The 18,262-nt window shown below is 38.9% G+C and overlaps 1 protein-coding gene across 2 annotated transcripts in view; it reads right to left on the reverse strand.

Annotated features, from left to right (window-relative positions):
• LOC149143584 (uncharacterized) overlaps positions 1 to 18,262 on the reverse strand; it is a 282,472-nt gene that overhangs the window by 250,847 nt on the left and 13,363 nt on the right. The gene's annotated exons all lie outside the window — the stretch shown is intronic.

Here is an 18,262-nt window from a genome sequence, read left to right on the forward strand (position 1 = left end):
TTTGTAGCTTGTGGCTTCTCTCAAAAGGAAGGAGTGGACTATGATGAAATATTTGCACCGGTTGCTCGATATACCACTATTTGATCTATTATTGCTCTCGTTGCCAATCAAGGATGGAGCCTACATCAAATGGACGTCAAAATTGCTTTCTTGTATGGCTCATATAAGGAGGAAGTCTACTTGGAACAACCTCAGGGTTCGAAGTCCATGATAGAAGAACACGTGTATGTCAACTGAAGAAAGCCCTTTATGGGTTGAAACAAGCCCTTAGGGCTTGGTACGAAAGGATTGACAGTTATCTCATGAAGTTGGGATTTACTAGAAGCTATGCTAATCCTAACCTATACTTCAAGGTTGAAAAGGACATGCCTCTTATTTTGGTCCTTTATGTTGATGATCTCCTTCTAACCGGTACAAACCCTCTCATTTATCAATGCGAGAGGGAGTTGACTTCCAAATTTGAGATGAAGGACCTAGGACTGATGCATTACTTCCTAGCCTTGGAGATCTAGCAAAAGCTAAGCGAGATTTTCCTTTCTCAAGGAAAATACATTGTGAAACTATTAGAAAGATGTAGGATGGTGGAATGCAAGTTTGTGAATACTCCAATGGAACTAAACTTCAAGAAGCTATGCGGAAGAGTTGTTGGGCCCGAATTGGCAAATCCTTCTGAATATAGACAACTTGTGGGGGCCTTGACGTTCTTGGTAAACTCCCGACCGAACATATGCTTCATTGTAGATACTTTGAGTCAATATATGGTTGAGCCTCATCACATACATTGGGTTGCTGCAAAGAATCTCTTAAGATATCTTTGTGGCATTATCAACTATGGTCTAAGATACATTGTCAAGAATTTGAGGCTACATGGATACTCTGATATTGACTGGCCTTGCAGTGTGGTGGAGCAAGAAGCGAAAATCGGATGCTCTACGCACTGCCAAGGTCGAATATATTGCAGCTAGTATGGCCTGTTGTGAAGCTATATGGTTGACGAAGCTCTTCAGTGAGCTATTTGAGCACGTGTTGGATACCATCGTTATCTATTGCGACAATCAGAGTGGGATTCGCCTTTCAGAGAATCCCATGTTCCACGACCGCTCCAAGTATATTGATATCAGGTACCACATTATCTGGAATATGGTACAACAGGGAGCAATAAGGCTCCAACACATTAGGATGGATGAACAGGTTGCTAACATTCTCACGAAGCCTCTTGGTAAGGTCAAGTTCATTGCCTTTAGAGAGAGGCTGGGAGTCGTGGAAGGACCCTCTCATGAGGGTCCCGCTTGAGTTGGACATTGAGCTCTGGGAGCTCTTGGGGGCCTGGGTACTTCTTGGAGCTATGTATGACCACAGGGTGAGTAGTTCACCTTCCCCTATTGGTATGCTATGTACAGGATGAGTGGTTCACCTTCCCCTGTGATACCCCATGATGAGTGGTTCAACTACCACTATGGTGGTTGACATGTGTGAAGGGTGAATGGTTCACCTTCCCCTACGATTGATGACATATGCTTAAGATGAGTGGTTCACCTTCTCCTATGGCATATGAGCAAGATGAGTGGTTCACCTTCTCCTGTGGATGCCCCAACATACATCCTACCCTTGCAGTCTGGGACTATGGGGAAGTACTTCTCATATGGCCAATAGGGACACTACATATGGACGTGTCGCGTACTATCGTACTCCCTATGTCTAGGATGCATGATGTTCAACAACTTCAGGATCAAGTCAGATTGGGGTTCTACTCCTAGATATGTGGACTTACTTTTGTCAGTGGAGAGTGGCAAGGTCTTGTGACTCACTCTCGATCGATTCTTCTTATTATCTATATCAATCTTCAGTAGAGATGAGACGAGATGAAGAGATAATACATGATGATAGGATGGCATGATGATCAATGGTCAAACATTGGCAGGTGGAATTCTCCCGAGTTGAGAGAGAGTGTTAAAGTTGGCAACTAGGCCAAATTCCACTTTGGACAGCTCATTTGATGGAGATAATTATTCCATTGAATTCCTCTTTTTGAGACTCTTTTTGAGAGGACCAAAATTGACCTAAAGATCACCAAATTTGAACAAGGAGAAATATGTTTTTGAAGTGAAGCCCACACGTGCATTTGGTCAAGGTCAGTTTGAGGTCAAGTTGGGAAAACTGACCCTTGTCCAATGCATATAAATAAGAGTGAGCTCAAACCTCATTTGGCATCATCACAACACATCATTCTTCTCTCTCTCCTCACCTGATTGGTTCGTACAGATTGCAGGACAGCCTATTCTTCTTCACACGTGTGAGGGTTTTGGAGGCATCTTTGACTGTTTGGGTTGACTTTCTACAGCATTACAGTTTGATTTTGTTTGACCGAGTTTTCCTCCTTGGTTTGACTTTATTTGACCATCAAAAGTTCAAATTTGGAGGGCTGAATTGATGGGCACAAAAAACGAGGAAATCTGAACACTTTGACCAATGTTGACTTCAGGGTTGACTGTTGTTTTTACTGCAGAAAATTACAGCTGACTTTCTCTCTCTTTTGACCAAATTTGACTGGACTTTGGAGGACTGTTTTTGTTGCTATTTGACCAGAAAAGAAGGCCGAGTTTGATTGAGGTTGACCGAGCTCAAGAGGGAAGTTTGATTGTTGACTGTTGACTGGTTAGGGCTGATTTGACAGTTGTTGACTGAGAAAAATTGCAAATTTGACAAGGCTGTTTTGAACAGTGATTTGGCAAGTCAATTTTGGCTTTGACTTTGTATTATTGTACTCTCTCTCTCTGTTGAACTTTGATATTTATAACAAGAAGAATTGATCAAGGGGTTTCCCCATCTTGGGGTTTTTACCTGGCTTGAACCAAATTCTTGTGTTCTCTTAGCTTGGCTTGTCTTTTGCATTTATTGTTTATGTTCTATCTATAGTAACTGTCAATGTGATTAATGGTTAATGTGATTGTTATTGGAAAATAAATGGAAATTATCATTGGGCTAAAAAAGGGACATTGAAGTAATTGTTGCAAGCATAGAACATACCATTGTTATCTAAAATTAATAGGTTCTTTATGAGGGTTAATCTTTCCTTTAGAATAGCATGCATGGTTGTTTACTTTAACAGGAATCTTGATTTTGCATAACATCATAAAAAGAAGCGTGTGATAGTAGCATATATAGAGTCTACTTGGTAAAGTTGCTTTGTATAAATCATCTAGTCTTTAAGAAGATAGATGGACCATTTTGCATATTGTTCATCCAAGCATTATCTAACATTATGTTAGAGGTAGTCATCTTGCTTAGGTGGATCATTATAATCCTGGAAGAAACATCATTTTGAAAGGTTCTTGGGAGAACCATTATGACAAGGTTAGTATACACTCCGTGTAATGTGGAAACAATATTGTTAAAGGATGAAGGAATGCAACGGGTCAGGTTGCAGGCTCTTTGTGAAATACATATAGCTAGATGATGGAATAAAAGGTATAGGGATACACATTGGAAGTGACTCTTAGATAAGATCCATGTGGGAAGAATCTTGTAACAAGTTTAGTATAATCGTATGATGTTTAAAAGGAAGAATTTGACTTACCTAACGATGAATAAAAGATTAAGACTTTCTCTAAAATATAAAAAGTAATGATTAACATCTAGTATGATCTCCAGAAGAAAAAGTTGTAACTTGGTAATCAAGTTCGATCCTTGGCCACTCTGATGCATGAAGGAAGATTCAAGTGGAGATGGACCATAAGGATGTTGATGCCTGAACGAGAAGGTCATCATGAGGAGGTAAGCCTATTTTTTATTAGTTGGTTATTTGGTTAAAATATTATTGTGCTACCTGGAACGATGTTGCAAGAATACATGATGACAATTGAGGCAAGTGCAACTATATGGATGGAAATGAATGAAGAGTGTTGAGGGAAGCTCAACATCTGGTACCTCGCAATTGTGAAGTCCAGATGTGCCTATCTTGGGATTGAAAGGTAGCAGTGCAAGAAGATAACCTGAAGGTCAAAGGAGATCACTTTCATGAGGAAGTTATGATCATCTTGAAGTTTGGAAAGGCTTTGCCTTCATCGATGATGACAAGATGAAAGTGATGTGCAAGAAGGGAGACCTGGTACCTGTCACAAGATTGAAGAGTGAAGATGGCTCCAAGATACCCTGAAAGGAAGAAGGCTCAATATGATGAGACGCAAAGAAAAGAGGGAGTCAGGCAACGATGGAGAATTGGTAATTGATACTCTTATAAAGACAAAAGCTATAAGGCTTGTGGTGTTGACTTCCCAAATAAAAAGGAAGTCTAGAATCTCCTCTAGATTTAAGGAGTCAAGAAGTCTCCTTGAATAGGAGCAAGGATCTATTCCCTGGTCAAAAGGGAATAAGGATATCCTCTCTGGTTGAGAGGGAGTGATGTTGGACATCACATGTGCATTCTCTTCTTCAGGTAATGAAAAGAGAATGGTGGGAGATTGGATAAGCATTTGTGGTTTCCTTGACGTCATAGATCCTAGAAAGGAAAGGCACCGACACTCTTTGGGGATAGGACAAGTATCCAAGAGAAGAGTGATTGTAGAGGACCAATATTCTTTGAGGGCTCAGGATTGGAGATCCAAGATAAGAATAGTTCTAAAAGGACATACCTTTGTGAACATCTGGATGGGGTATGTGCCTTCTAGAGGTAGTGTGGTATCACACATAAAGCCTCTCAACAATGCTCTTAAATAAAGTAGAGCTTGTCTAGTTAGGCCTCAGAGACAGTGTTTGTTATAATGATGATGCTTACAGTTGGCTTATCAATCCAGCTCTTCTTATGAGAACTCTTCAATTTGAGAATAATGTTGTATTGGTTGTACAATTATGAATACCTGAGTGTTGAAAATGTAAGTATTTTCGGTCTTAATAATTGTTGTTGTACTCATTTCAATATGTATCCTATGTAACAAACAAAAAAGAAAAGAGAAAGTTATTATTATTAAAGCATGGGTTTCATTCTTCTTATTGATGGTCTTCTAGGTAAAAGCATGTTCTTCATGCTTCTAAGGTTTATTAGATCTTAGGATTTATTGTCATGAGTCAAATGAGTCAACATTATGTTTATAAGACCCTTCCGGGCAAAATGTAATTGGAAAAAGAATTTATTTTGAGTCTAGAAAGTCCTGAAAACTCCAAAAGTACAAATTGGCCTTGGCAGCTTTTACTCGGCCTAAAGGAGGGAATTCGACCCCTTGGAAAGGCTATATAAAGGAGAAATTCGACCTCATTTAGCACTCACTCACCAAAAGTTCATCTCTAAAGGAATAATTTGATCTATAGCTGGGAAGTTGAAAGAAGGAAGAGTAAGGTCTAAAAGGCAAGAGGAATGCAAGGAGGAAGCGAAATTTCAGTTTTTGCCATTTGGGCTCCATCTCTCTCACACGTATGAAATCAAAAGTTTCTGCAACTTCCTAGAATAGCCAAAATTGCAAATTCAAGTTGCAAGTGCAGCATTAGGTTGCAGGAAGAGCGAGTATTTTGTTTGGACCTCGTTGACCTTGAGAAGACTTGTTTTGCTCAGAGGAGGATTGTTGGAAGTGTTGTCTTAGGGTTTTTGTACAGTTGTTGCAGGATCAGAGATGCAGAAGAGTTGCAGTATTGAAGTTGGCAGGTTGAAGTTGTAGTTTTGAAGCTAGTTGGAGCAATATCAAGGAAGGACTTGCTGGAAGGGCTGACTTAGTACTTGGAGGAGGACTTGGTCTAGGACTTGGGTCTATAAGAAGAGAAGAGTTTTCTGGGTTTTCCCCTTGGAGGAGTTTTGACCTGGTTGAGAGCCTTATTTTTGTGTCCTCTATTGTCACTATTTCGTTCTTGATGATGAAAAAAATCTAACTAAAGAACATAAGAAAATTAAGAATGTTCACAAGCAAATATTAAGTTTAAGGAAAATTGGATTTAATAAAGCTGCCACATTACATTTTCCAACACATACATCATAAGATGATACATACAATAGTATCTAAACATAATATAAAAGCCTTATATGACAAAATTTTAAATTTATATAGGCTTAAATACATCACTGGTCAATGACTAAGGCTACACCTCAAGCATCCTCTCCATCATAGGAAAGTGAAACAAATAGCATATTTAATATCTGTGAGATTGAGGAATTCTTTCATCCAATGAGACTTGTACATAGATAAGGAGTGGTGTGGCCATTGTAAATCTACACCTACACATCTATGGTAGTGTTCACCACATGTAATTTCCAAGATCTGCTATTGTCCCAGAGGTGCAATGTTCAATACATTCACACCACATGGGGTCCAATAAATATGTTTGTACCAGTTCTGAACGAATCCCTAGTGACTAACAAACATGTCTATCATCATTGAAAAATTGCACCATGTGGATGACCAAGCTCTTCTGTGGCATCCCATAGATGCACAAATTGGAAGGTTGCACCCTTGCACTTTTTAAAACATCAACTACTCCAAGAGAGAAAGGACTCGTTGAAGAGATAACAATAGGCTATCTATCCACCCATCCATTACAAGAGGCTATCCTACCATCTAAGCTTGTCTCATGCCCTCCATCGAAAGCTAATCTTCAATAATTGTTTCTCAAAACTGAACTACCAAGCATCATCTTCTACTTCTCCTCCATCTTATTCTTCTTCTTTCTTATGGGCAAGGGGAAGTGTATGAAGCCCCTATAGCTATGTCATCATAAATATCTCCTCTTACAAAAAGGAAAATAGGAAACATTACAGAGAATGCCATTAGCATTAAAAATTCTTGAAACCACAGCATTTGCATCTTCATTCAGTGGTATATTATACATTTCTAAAATTATACCCTACCACCCCTCTTCCCAAATATAAATATCTTATTTGTTTCTAGTTTATAGACCTGGATCAAACTCTTGAGAGACACTTGTGCAAGTAATGTTACTTTGCTAAAGCTAGTTGCAACTTAGTAATTTCAACCTTTTGATACAGGGTTAATTTTGGACATATTTTCACTCCTTTTTTAGAATCCACATAGATGTTAATTCAGCATGCTATAATTCTCAGTTAAATCTACTTTTCAAATGTGCAACCATTTACCTGACCCAACATTGATTTTGTTGACATAGATTGTCATTGATGTCAATATGGCAATATTCGAGGAGCCAGAGGAAGCAAACAGAGCCATCAGAGGAGCAAAACAGAGCTATCGGAGGCATATCAGGAGTATCGGGAGCAATGGAACCCAAAGAAGGACTATCGGAAGAGTTATAGGAGGCGGAAGAGTCAAAAGAGGCGGAAAAACATATATATGTGCAATATACACTATCAGAGGCGGAATATACATATATATCGGAGAAATCATATCAGGGGGTTCTACTATGAGCCACTACCCGAAACCCCCGACTGCAATATACATGTGCGATATATATATATATATATATATATATATATAAGTGTTCTGAAGCATGCTTTTCAGATATTAGGGCTCTAAGGCTTGGCGTATTAAAACTTGTGAATTTGCAACATATATACATATATATTATATAATTGCGATAAAGCATGCGGACCCACTGAGACACTGTAATATGACTTAATGTTATATCGCATCCACCCTATCAATACTTGCATATCGCAATACACAAAGGGGTGGAACCCCTGAAAGCGCCGATTGCGATATATGTTGCAGACCCGATGCAACATTGCAGTTTGATTTATTGTATATCGCATCCGCCTATCGGACCTTGCAAAGCGCTGATTGCGATATATGCTGCGGACCTCCAGAAGCTGCGACTGTCGATTGCGATTACACTGCGGACCCGATGCAGGTATAGATGTAATGTTTTTGAAGTCCGCCCTTTAGCATTTCGGCCGGTTGTTTTCCATATATTCCTGTGTATTTCGAAAATTGTATTGCGTGGGGTTTGAAGGCCAAAATGCATAAAAACGCACCCGATAGTTCAGGAGGCCTGAACGAAAGCCGATTGCGATTGCGATTGTGACGTGGCATGTGGGTCCACCCTGCTGGTACAGTCTCTCCGTAAAACGATAAAGTCCTGTGTATGTCTATGATTATTGAAAAAGGAGCGTTGTTACAGTTTTAACATGGAACATGTTTTCTCTATGTATTTTCGGTCCTCTCTTATGAATTTACGTGTCCCTGGAGTGTTGGTGAACTCGAAGAGACAGAGGAAGCCAAAGTGACATGAAGAGCCGGGAAGCCGAAGAACAAGCCAGCGCAGAGGAAGCCAAAGCGACTCGGGAAACCGAAGAGGCAAGCAAGCGCAGAGGAAGCTGAAGCGAGCATTGAGGAAGCTGAAGAGCCAGTGGAAAGCGGAAACGAATAGTTAGAGGCATCAGGAATACATAAAAAAGGAAAAACAAGGAAAGGATTTGGTGTGTGCGTATAATCAGAGCGAGAGGAAGCCGAAGTTCAGGCAGAGGCAGGAGAGGCAGGAGAAGTAGGAGAACAGGAGTGAAGTAGAAGCTCAGCAGGCTTGGGAGCAGAGAACTACAGCAAAATAGTTTATACCAGGTTAGGGTTGGAGCCCACGAGGTTGGATCCTCAGAATTGAAAGGATTTGAATCCTTGGGAGTTAGTGCTCCTAAGTGCAGAACTATTGCCTTGGCAAAACAGAGTTGGTGCTCTAGAGGTTGGAGCCTCACAAAGGTCCAAGTTGGTGCTTGGCAACTAATTGCAACCATTTATATATTGTATCTATTTCATTGCACTGTTTGTGTTAATAAAAGCATTTATTCTAGCTATCTATTTTTGTGTTCCATATACAGATGTTTTGGTGATAAAAAGAACAATTAAAGAAGAAATATTGATTCACCCCCACCCCCTCAGTATTTCCAACAGATTTTGGGTTTGTCTTGGTTTACTTTTATCATAAATTGAAGGAGGAGCTTTTATGGGTCATATAGGCCTTTTGTAAATTCTAAACATTTTTGGATTGGCATTGGTTTCCCACCTAGCTTTTAACTAATCCTACTTCCCATTGTTCCAATTTTCTCAACTCCATTTTTTATTAAAACTTTGAATATGAATCAAAATGGGTCATTTTCTATTAGGTATAAGTTTGTCTTCCTTAAATAGGTCATGTTGCCGCAAAATCTCGCAGGCCTTGAAGAGGGAAACCCTACAAGGTATAAACTAAACCAAGAGACAACAATAGGGTACTGGCCCATTGTCACCACAGCCAAAACTCCCTGCTCTTTACGGATTTTCACCAATGGGAGGAGTCCCAATTTATGTTAAGCTCACCTAAGATAGATGTTGTAGGTATGATGTGTGAGGTGGCTTGACTAGACCTACACGAAAGTCGCGACAATGGCTCTAGGCCCCAATGGGAGGTAATTCAGTTTCTATGTAGAAGCCTAGGGTTACAAGCACAAGACCTGGGGTTTGAGTAATTTGTTGAGTGTTGGAATGTCTAAAGGTCAAGGCCAAGAGAAAAGGTTTCCAATGGTATATACCAGCAAGATCAAGGCTCACGAAACCTTCCAGAAGCCCCTAAGTTGAAGCAATACAAAACTAGGGTTTTCCTCTTGGAGCAAACAACTAGGGCAAGAAAGTTTATGGATGAAATTGAAGTGGATGCCCATCAGAAGGATAGATTTTGTGTTGAATACTATCCTCTTGATGTTTAGGATCTCCAATGCCCAAAACTCCCCTTGCCTAGGGATTTGTACCAAGCCCTAGTTTGCAAGCTTGGGCTTAAAGTGACAGAAATTATTGGGAGAGAAAATATGGAATAAAATAGTGTTTAATCATGAACAACATGGACCAGTCCCTTGCTCCTTGGGTAATTAGAGTCTATGATGTGATAGATTTGCCAAAAGTTTACTAAGGAGGCCAAAATCTTGATGCCCTAACACCAAAACCTTGAAGAATCATCTATAATGGAAATCAATTTTTCATGGGAGAGCAAATGAAAGGTCACCACTAGGACATTCAATTCACAAGTTATGTATGAGTAATGCATGCAATAGTTCATCTAGATAGAATTCAATTTATTTCAACAATTAGGGCACAATAGCATGAACTAGAATCAACAACATTCCATACATTAGACATTGAAAAATAGATCTTCAACAACAACAACACTTACAAGATAGCATGCAAAAGGATTCCATCATTGATTCCAAAAAATAACTCCAAAGCAACACGTTTTAGCTCCAAATGTCAAAGTGCATCAATAGATCTAAATTTATCCCAAGAGACTAAGGCCAAAAACAGCTCAAGAGGCCAAAATCCAAGAGATTTTATGATGAGATACAACAATGAAATGTTCCTATATTTATATGAAGAATTTGAATGTTTAATTAGCCTATTAGCCCCTAAAATCATTAAATAATGTGTAAGAAACACCCTAGGTCACAAGCTGACCTATTAGCCTATGAAAAACATAATAACTCTCCACAAGGGTGAGCCGAAATAACTGAGATTGTTGACGTCATGCAAGCATAAGCCTTCTATGGCTGACGCTGAGGGAAATAGGTACCATAATGTGTGTAGAAGCCCTCCAAAATCAATCTGTAGGGGTAAGCCCCTAGATCCTTGACATAATCCATTTGTGGACCCCAGCTTTGGTTTGCAACACAAAAAGTGGTCCCATGGGTCTCCAAGTGGCCAAAATGCCAGTGTCTACTCCAAGATTGAGTGCTCTCAAGCTGCTACGTGTGAAAAATCCTTGAAATGCGGCAACTAGAATCTAACTAGTTAATTATTAAGTAGTTTATTTGCTACTACAAACAACGAATAATTCACACTGCAATTTATTCACAAAATAAATGTTGCGGAAGCAAAAATAGGAACTAAGAAATATTAGCACACACACATAAAATTGACACCATTGTTTTTGGACAATTATCCCCAAAAAAACCCAATGTGGGAAAACCAGTGTAGCAGCTAAGGGTTTTATTTATTATGCGGCAGTTAATTCTGAGTACAATAAATTTGGATGCCCAATTGGCTATCCAATCTGAGAGAAATACTGGCAAAAAATATCTGATGGAAGTTACCCTCGTCTCCAAGCAATCCTTGCTCTGACTAACCTCTAAAATGAAAGTCGTCCAAATGCTTTGTGCAGCCTCTACATCACCCTTGTGAAGTCTGCTATACACTCAATCTGAAACTCCTACAAATCAAGTCGTCATGCCTACTACTGACTAGGAAAGTGTCTCTCTGAACTCCTAGAAAAACTTTCTGGCTTCTAGCAACTGAAACGACCTCCTCCTCAGCTAAATCGAACTGCTCACTTGAGGGCTTGCGCAGCCTCCTGGAGAATAATTTTGGCCTCCTCTCTCTGCCTCTCCAAAACTGGAGAACTTCCTCTGGATCATTGTCTTTGCACCTCACTAGCCATGCGTCCCCTCCCTGTCTCAAACTCTGCTACTGGCAAGCTCGAACTACCCAACGAACTTGACTTGTTGGCTCTCTGAAGTGTGTTTATCCATCTACCCATCGACCTCTTCTTATTATCTCTAGTTGGTACTCTGACAGCCAAAATTAAAACTTAATCGATGGCTGAGATCATCTCCAAGTCGATCTGTGTGAATTTCTAGAGAACTTTGGCCTTTATCAATTAATTATTATTAATTAACCATTTTTCCTAAGTTAAACTTAAGAAATTTTTAATCATGGTCAATTAAATTAATTGACCCGTCTCTAAGTGGAATTTCCATAAACGATTTCTGGGTTTTGGAGAACTCCTGTGTTTTAGCCTCTCCAGAAAGTCTCGAGACTAGAACACCATTCAATGCTACAAAAACTAACTCTCTCTCTTAGCGAGAAAGGTGTTCTCTCTCTAGTGTTGCACAACTCCTACAATAGCCTGTCTCTGCGACATCCTCCCAAACACGTTGTTGATGTTTGACAACTGTAGTTGCCTGCCACTGTCCACCAACCACTGCGCTTACTCTTATTCATCTGCCACTGACTGTAGTTGAACCATGTTGCATCTGTGCAATTGCTAACACTACATTATACTGTTGTCAACTCTGCATTTGCACTGCAACTCTACTAACACTCCCTCTCAAGTAGTTGTTGTTGTTACAACTATTGCAACTGAGAATTATCCAAAATACTGAATCAATTGTGCCTTTGTGTTGTGACTGTCTACTAAGCATCTGACTGCTACTAGCCTCTACAGTGTCCACTGAGAACTTTGCGCAATAGTTACAGAGCCTCTTGCTCAACTATCAACACTGCTTTGTGCTCCTCAGCATCTGACTGCCACTAGTCTGCAATTGTCACTGTGGAACTGATTACACCAACCGACAATGATCCTCCTTCTACTGAATCATGTGGGCCCCTATAGCAAGGGTAATAATCCATGAGGAAACACTATCCGATGCTCACCTCGATGGACCCTACTCAAATCTTTGCGCAACTCTGGGACTAATGCTCCATATCGCCCCACCTCACTCCTAGGGGTATCGCTGCAAACATGGCGAAATCTTCCTCCAACCTAGAGGACAACTTGTATATCTCTGCAGAAGCTACCGTCTAATCCTGCTTCTCCTGCTTGTCCTTCTTCCTTTGAGGACACCGAGTATTGTAGTGGCCAAACTCACCACACTTGAAGCACTTGATCTTAGATAGATCCTTCTTTTTCTTCTTCTCACCCTGCGAGCCTTGTCCCTAACTAGGAACTTTTGCTTTCCCCTTTCATGCAAGGGCCACATTGTCTTCCTCCTTCACATCTTTCAATCCCTTGTTTTAGTTGTCGCTGATGGAGACCTTCACTAGAGATCGCCTCATTTCTTCTTGCCATAGGTCTGACCACATCCTGTCCCAACCTTGGTAATGTATCTCGTCCCAAAATACCTTGGACAAAGATTTCCCATTCCTCGGAGACACTGTTCAGGGCCAAACGCACAAGCTCTGTATCTAAATCCAAGCTGATATGATCTACCAGGGACACACTGAGTTGTTAGGATGTGTAATTGGCCTACGTTACAAGAACATCAAAAAGGGCTTCTTGTAAGCTAGAGCCTGGAAGTATAACAGAATTCTAGACTCATAATAGAGGAGCACCAATAAATTGATTATGACTAATATAATTTGAGTGAATGAAGTTCCAGTTCCCAGGTAACTGCTAATGCAGAAATAAAGCTAAATACAATTAAATAGAAAAGAGAGGCATCCTGCTACATCACCTAAGTCAGAAGCATAACATTATTATATCCTACAGATCTTGGAAATGGTTAATCTAAAATCAAGAAGGGTAACCATGTGTTTTAAAAAAATGTGTTTCCTAGGTTCATGGCTTTGTCCGCCGTCAGAGCAGACAATCTGTACAGAAAAGCAATAGCATAAATAGGCATACTAGACTGATGCCTTATTTGTTAATGTAAACATTTTATTAAGATGATAGACTGATAAACAGGAATCCATCATAATTCAAGCTCCACACATAACTGAAGAAAAATATGTTGTCAGTCTTATCTTATGTAAGCTCATATCTAAATCCATCCAAGAAGCTTACAATCTTTAATTTTGCAGCAAGCTTGTAAACAAAAGCAGAAAATATATATATATACATATATATATGAACAGTAGAGATATTCCTACCGTTTTAGTCCAAGGAATTTCCTCCTTTTTCCAGTTTTGTTTGACAGGTTCTTGAGTTGATATTTTATCTACAGATTCCACAGTTTCCAATGTTCCATTCAAATTTCCCAACCTTTTGATTTTTGGGAGCTCAACAGACCTGACACTCTTTCTTAGTTTTTTATTCTGCTTCTGTTGCTGACTTTTTGCCTTCGAGGGCTTCCTTTTAGCTTCTGAAATCTTCAGCATTGGTATCTTCTCTGAGTAAATTATTTGGCACAATGTTGTAAACATAACCAAAACAAAAAGATTTACTTTGAGATACATCCGATGCCGGCCTGCACTCATTACTAGCTACGTCTTCCTCATCGGCCTCTTCACTAGGAATTTGACCCTCTTCAAGTTCATCATCATCAATAGGTTGAACATTTTCCCTCAAATTCTCCACAGTCACAGCTTTATTTTTCTGTATCTCAGAAAGGTGCCATTGGTAAAGTTTCTGATATAGTCATTGAAGATGGCAAGGAAGACTGACTCGCATAAAATGCAGAGTCACCACCATTATTACTATTGGTAGGAAATTGGGAATTGCAAGTACAACCATGGGAGGAAGAGGAGCAGGAGGGGGGGTGAATGCCTGATGGACAGCAAGCACTAAATCTTCTTCCTAGCAATGTGTTTAGAGCTTTTGGGCATTGGACTGATGATGTTTTGAAATCAATTCACTCCCACTTCAACTCCAATTAAAAAGGCAGCCGCCATCAGCATTACATTGAAACAAAGTGTTACAACCCTTGGTGGATACCAGCGACAGGCTGGAATTGACGTTAAATCGTGGTGGAGCAAGCCACGGAGTTGACTCTGTCCTAGCTTCTCCAGTTCTGGTCGGATGAAGATCCACTACTCCCATCTCCTGATACTTCAGCCAATCCTATATTGACACAATTTAGTATTTAGTATATAAATATTAAGGAATTTAGACTTCTGTGATCCATAACATTGTTTAGATAATCTTCGGCAAAATCACATAACCAATCTTTTGTCGACGCGTTTCGAACCAACCAGTGTGGTTCATCGTCAGGACAAGTTGAAGAACCAATCCGGCTAAGCGTGATTAAATAGAGTGTGCAGAGACTCCAACAGCTATAATACTAACGACTAATTATGACCTAATGATCCTGGTCAAACCACTAAATTAGTTAATTAATATTTCTCGAAAAAGCTAAAATGGGTAAATAAAGGAATTCATTTGTTAATTTAAAAATAAATAGGTATATTATTATTATTATCCCAAATATTAAGAGAATTCATAGTATAATATTAATATTTTAATTATAATGGTCATTAATAAACTATATCTCATACTATATATTAATTAATCTATATTTAATTATTATTACAATATAAAAGGTAATCAATCACTATTATTTTTAGAATTTAGTTATACTAGGTAATTGAGTAATAATTATTTAATGGTCCTAGGTAAGTAAGATCTTCACTATTTTGTTCTCTAGAATATATCATATTTATTATTTAAATATAAAGGTCCATTAAAATAATAAGTTATATAAAATAATATATGTTTATTAAATAATCTATATCTACTTAATAATTAATAATTCCAAACAAATTGTTAAACCATTATTATTCCTAGAATTTAGTTACATTAGGTAAATACCATAATGTAGGGTTGTTAAAGCCAGGTCTATTAATAATAGTATAACTAATCTTATTGGTATATCATAATTAATCCTTTAAACCTACTGGTCAAATAATCAATATTAGATCAATATTTATTTATTCCAATAAAATATTAAAGGTAACTAAGACCTTAGGTAAATATATTATTACTTACAAGATAAATACCATAATTTAGGGTTGATATGTTTATTACTATAACTAATATTATTGGTATATCATAATATATCCTTTAAACCTAATGGTCAAATTTCTAATAATAATCAATACTTATTCAATATTTATTTATTCCAAAAATATTAAAGTTAACTATGTCATTATAGCCGGATTGGTTCTTCAACTTGTCCTGACGATGAACCACACTGGTTGGTTCGAAACGCGTCGACAAAAGATTGGCTATATAAATATTTTTATTAGCTAATATTATTAATAATTAATATATTGTAATATATCCCGTATAATATGTACAGTCTATACATACACGTATATTGATATACATATATAGCAATATGAAATATATTATTAAATATTGCTAAACTATTCCCGTTGCATTGTGACTATACACATATATTATAGTGCCATATAGCAGTATATAGTTATACAATAATGGATTGACCTTTTCTATTTCTATGCTTATTATTATTTATATAATATAATGCTACAAATTGCCAACGACTCTAGATCACAAGATGTCTATGAATCATATCAACTAGAATAAATTATTGTTTGCTATGGCATATAATGTGATTGACTACTTTTGCTTTCCTTTGAGGTGTTCCAAGATGATGAAGAGAGGGTCCCCATGGGGCCCATTACAAGATCTTCATGTAACTCTCATGTCTCTCCATTGTAACTCTTGTGTCTATTTGTTGTCATTTTGGCGTTTATTTGAAGCAATATTAATTGCACTTTCCAATATATATATATATAGTTTCAAGAGAAGTAAATTGAAAATCAAAGTCACTAAGCTCAACTTTGCACAAGAATCGTTTTGGCCTGTTACCTCCCAACTTGTACTTAATGATGAAAGCCCTAATCCACAAGGTACAATCCAAGATGAAACTGCTAGGATGGTCGCCACTGTCACCTAAGTAACCTAGACTTTCCACTTTAGGCCAACTCTCCTCTAACTCAAAGGAGGTATTTTCACTTTAGGCCGGCTCTCCTCTAACTCAAAGGGGGTATCACTAGTAGGATTACTAAAGCTAAGCCATGAGGCATAAGGTGATATAAGAGTAGATCTAGTAAAACAATATTTTATGGTTTTTTTCAAAAGGTCAAAAGAGTGATGGAAGAAAGTAACGACTAGTGACAATCCAACTAGGACAATGGAATCAAGGAGCTATCTAAGAGGACTTATTTTATTATGTATTAGCAATAGAAATAAGGCTAGAAGACTAAATAATTTCCACTCTAAGCTTGCTGGATTTTAATGTAAAAATTCTACGAGTAAGGAGTCTAAAAGGATCCTCCTTCAACTAGGCAACTCAATTTTACCCTATAAATTGAAGTTAATGAGCTTGTTAGAATTCTTAAGAGATATATAAAGAAAACTATTACACATCAAAGACTAAGATAAGCAAGGAGAGAAGAAAAGTTACCACACATCCTAAGAGGAGGTTGTGTAGGCTCAGAGGGAGTCTGGCATTAGAGGGAGACTGTGAAGGAGAGTCAACTGCCCAGTGGAAGTTTAACCTTCAAAATTCAAGCGAGAGAGTGGATTCTTCCAAGGCATGCAGAGACAGTCATGGACCATGAGAGGATAGTCATGGTGGTGCAAGTCATAGCCCATGTGAGGACAGTTATGGTACACACAAGGAAACTCATGGTACATGAAAGGATAATCATGAACCATGCAAGGAAAGTCATGATCATGCAAAAAGAAGTCATGGCACATGTGAGGATAGTCATGGCACATGTGAGGATAGTCATGGCCATGCAAGGAAAGTCATGGAGCTGGAGATTTCTACAAGGATGGTATCTTTGAAGATCTGGGTCTTCCAAATGGACATGGTTGCAGATTAGATTCGAAGGCAAGGGCCACTTCCAGGTAGTGGTGAACACTGAAAATACCTTCCTCACTAAGAGGGAACGTTGAAATTTGGGTAGCGCGAAAGGTATTTCCCAGTGGAGAAAACCCACAAAACGGGAGCTTGTGGGTAAGATACCCAAGGTTTGGGGTTTTGACCCAAAGATAATGAACTTTATATTATAATTAACTGTTAAGAGGTTGTGTGGGGTCTCTTGAAGGACAAAGGGAGTTCCTAAGTCACCTTAAGGACAACTATAAATATAAGCCAAAGGAGAGGCTTAGCATCACAAGTGAGAAGGACTTTATTTGTTGTGGAGATCAGCCTAGAAGAGTCGCAGCAAGGAAGAAGAAGGTTGAGTAATTCTGTGAGCAGGAGTCGACTTTCTTTTATGGATGAGGACCGAAGTCTACATGGTGAAGAGAGGCCAAGTAAGGATTAGCTAGAAGGGTCGCAATGTTAAAGAAGAAGCCCAGGCCCTAGTCTAAGGGCTGGACCATGTTTGGTACTAGCCGCAAGGAGCATCAAGCTGACTAAGGCCTAAACAAGCCTAGAAGAGGTCATTCGCTGCTAGTTAAGGAAGGTCGTCTGCTGAACCAGGGTTAAGGAAGGTTAACACAAGAGGTATGGTAGTTGTCCAAGGTACCTGCAGCATGGAGGAGGATTGGTCGCAATCCTAAGTCGCAGCCCAAAACAAGAGCAAGGGTCTGTTAGGAGGACCGGGCCCTAGATATGAGGGCTAGTATGTGGTTCCGGGCAAGGGCCAAGTGGCTAATTGGAGATCTGCAGCTAGTCATTGTTAGGGCCTCAAGAGGGTGCCACTAGACCACAAGAAGGGGTTGTTGTTAGGGTAGACCGTGTAATGTTCCAAACTAGCAAAAATAGTGCTATGCAAAGCAAACAATAAAAACAACGACATAAAATTGAAACATTCAGTGCACACCCATCAAAAGTCCAGGAATAACCAACAGTTGAGCCATTTTATTATAATATGGGAGA

This window comes from Pinus tabuliformis, chromosome X (genome assembly GCF_031772625.1).
Source record: "Pinus tabuliformis cultivar Carrire ecotype Pingquan chromosome X, CPIR1, whole genome shotgun sequence".
NCBI classification, from domain to species: domain Eukaryota; kingdom Viridiplantae; phylum Streptophyta; class Pinopsida; order Pinales; family Pinaceae; genus Pinus; species Pinus tabuliformis.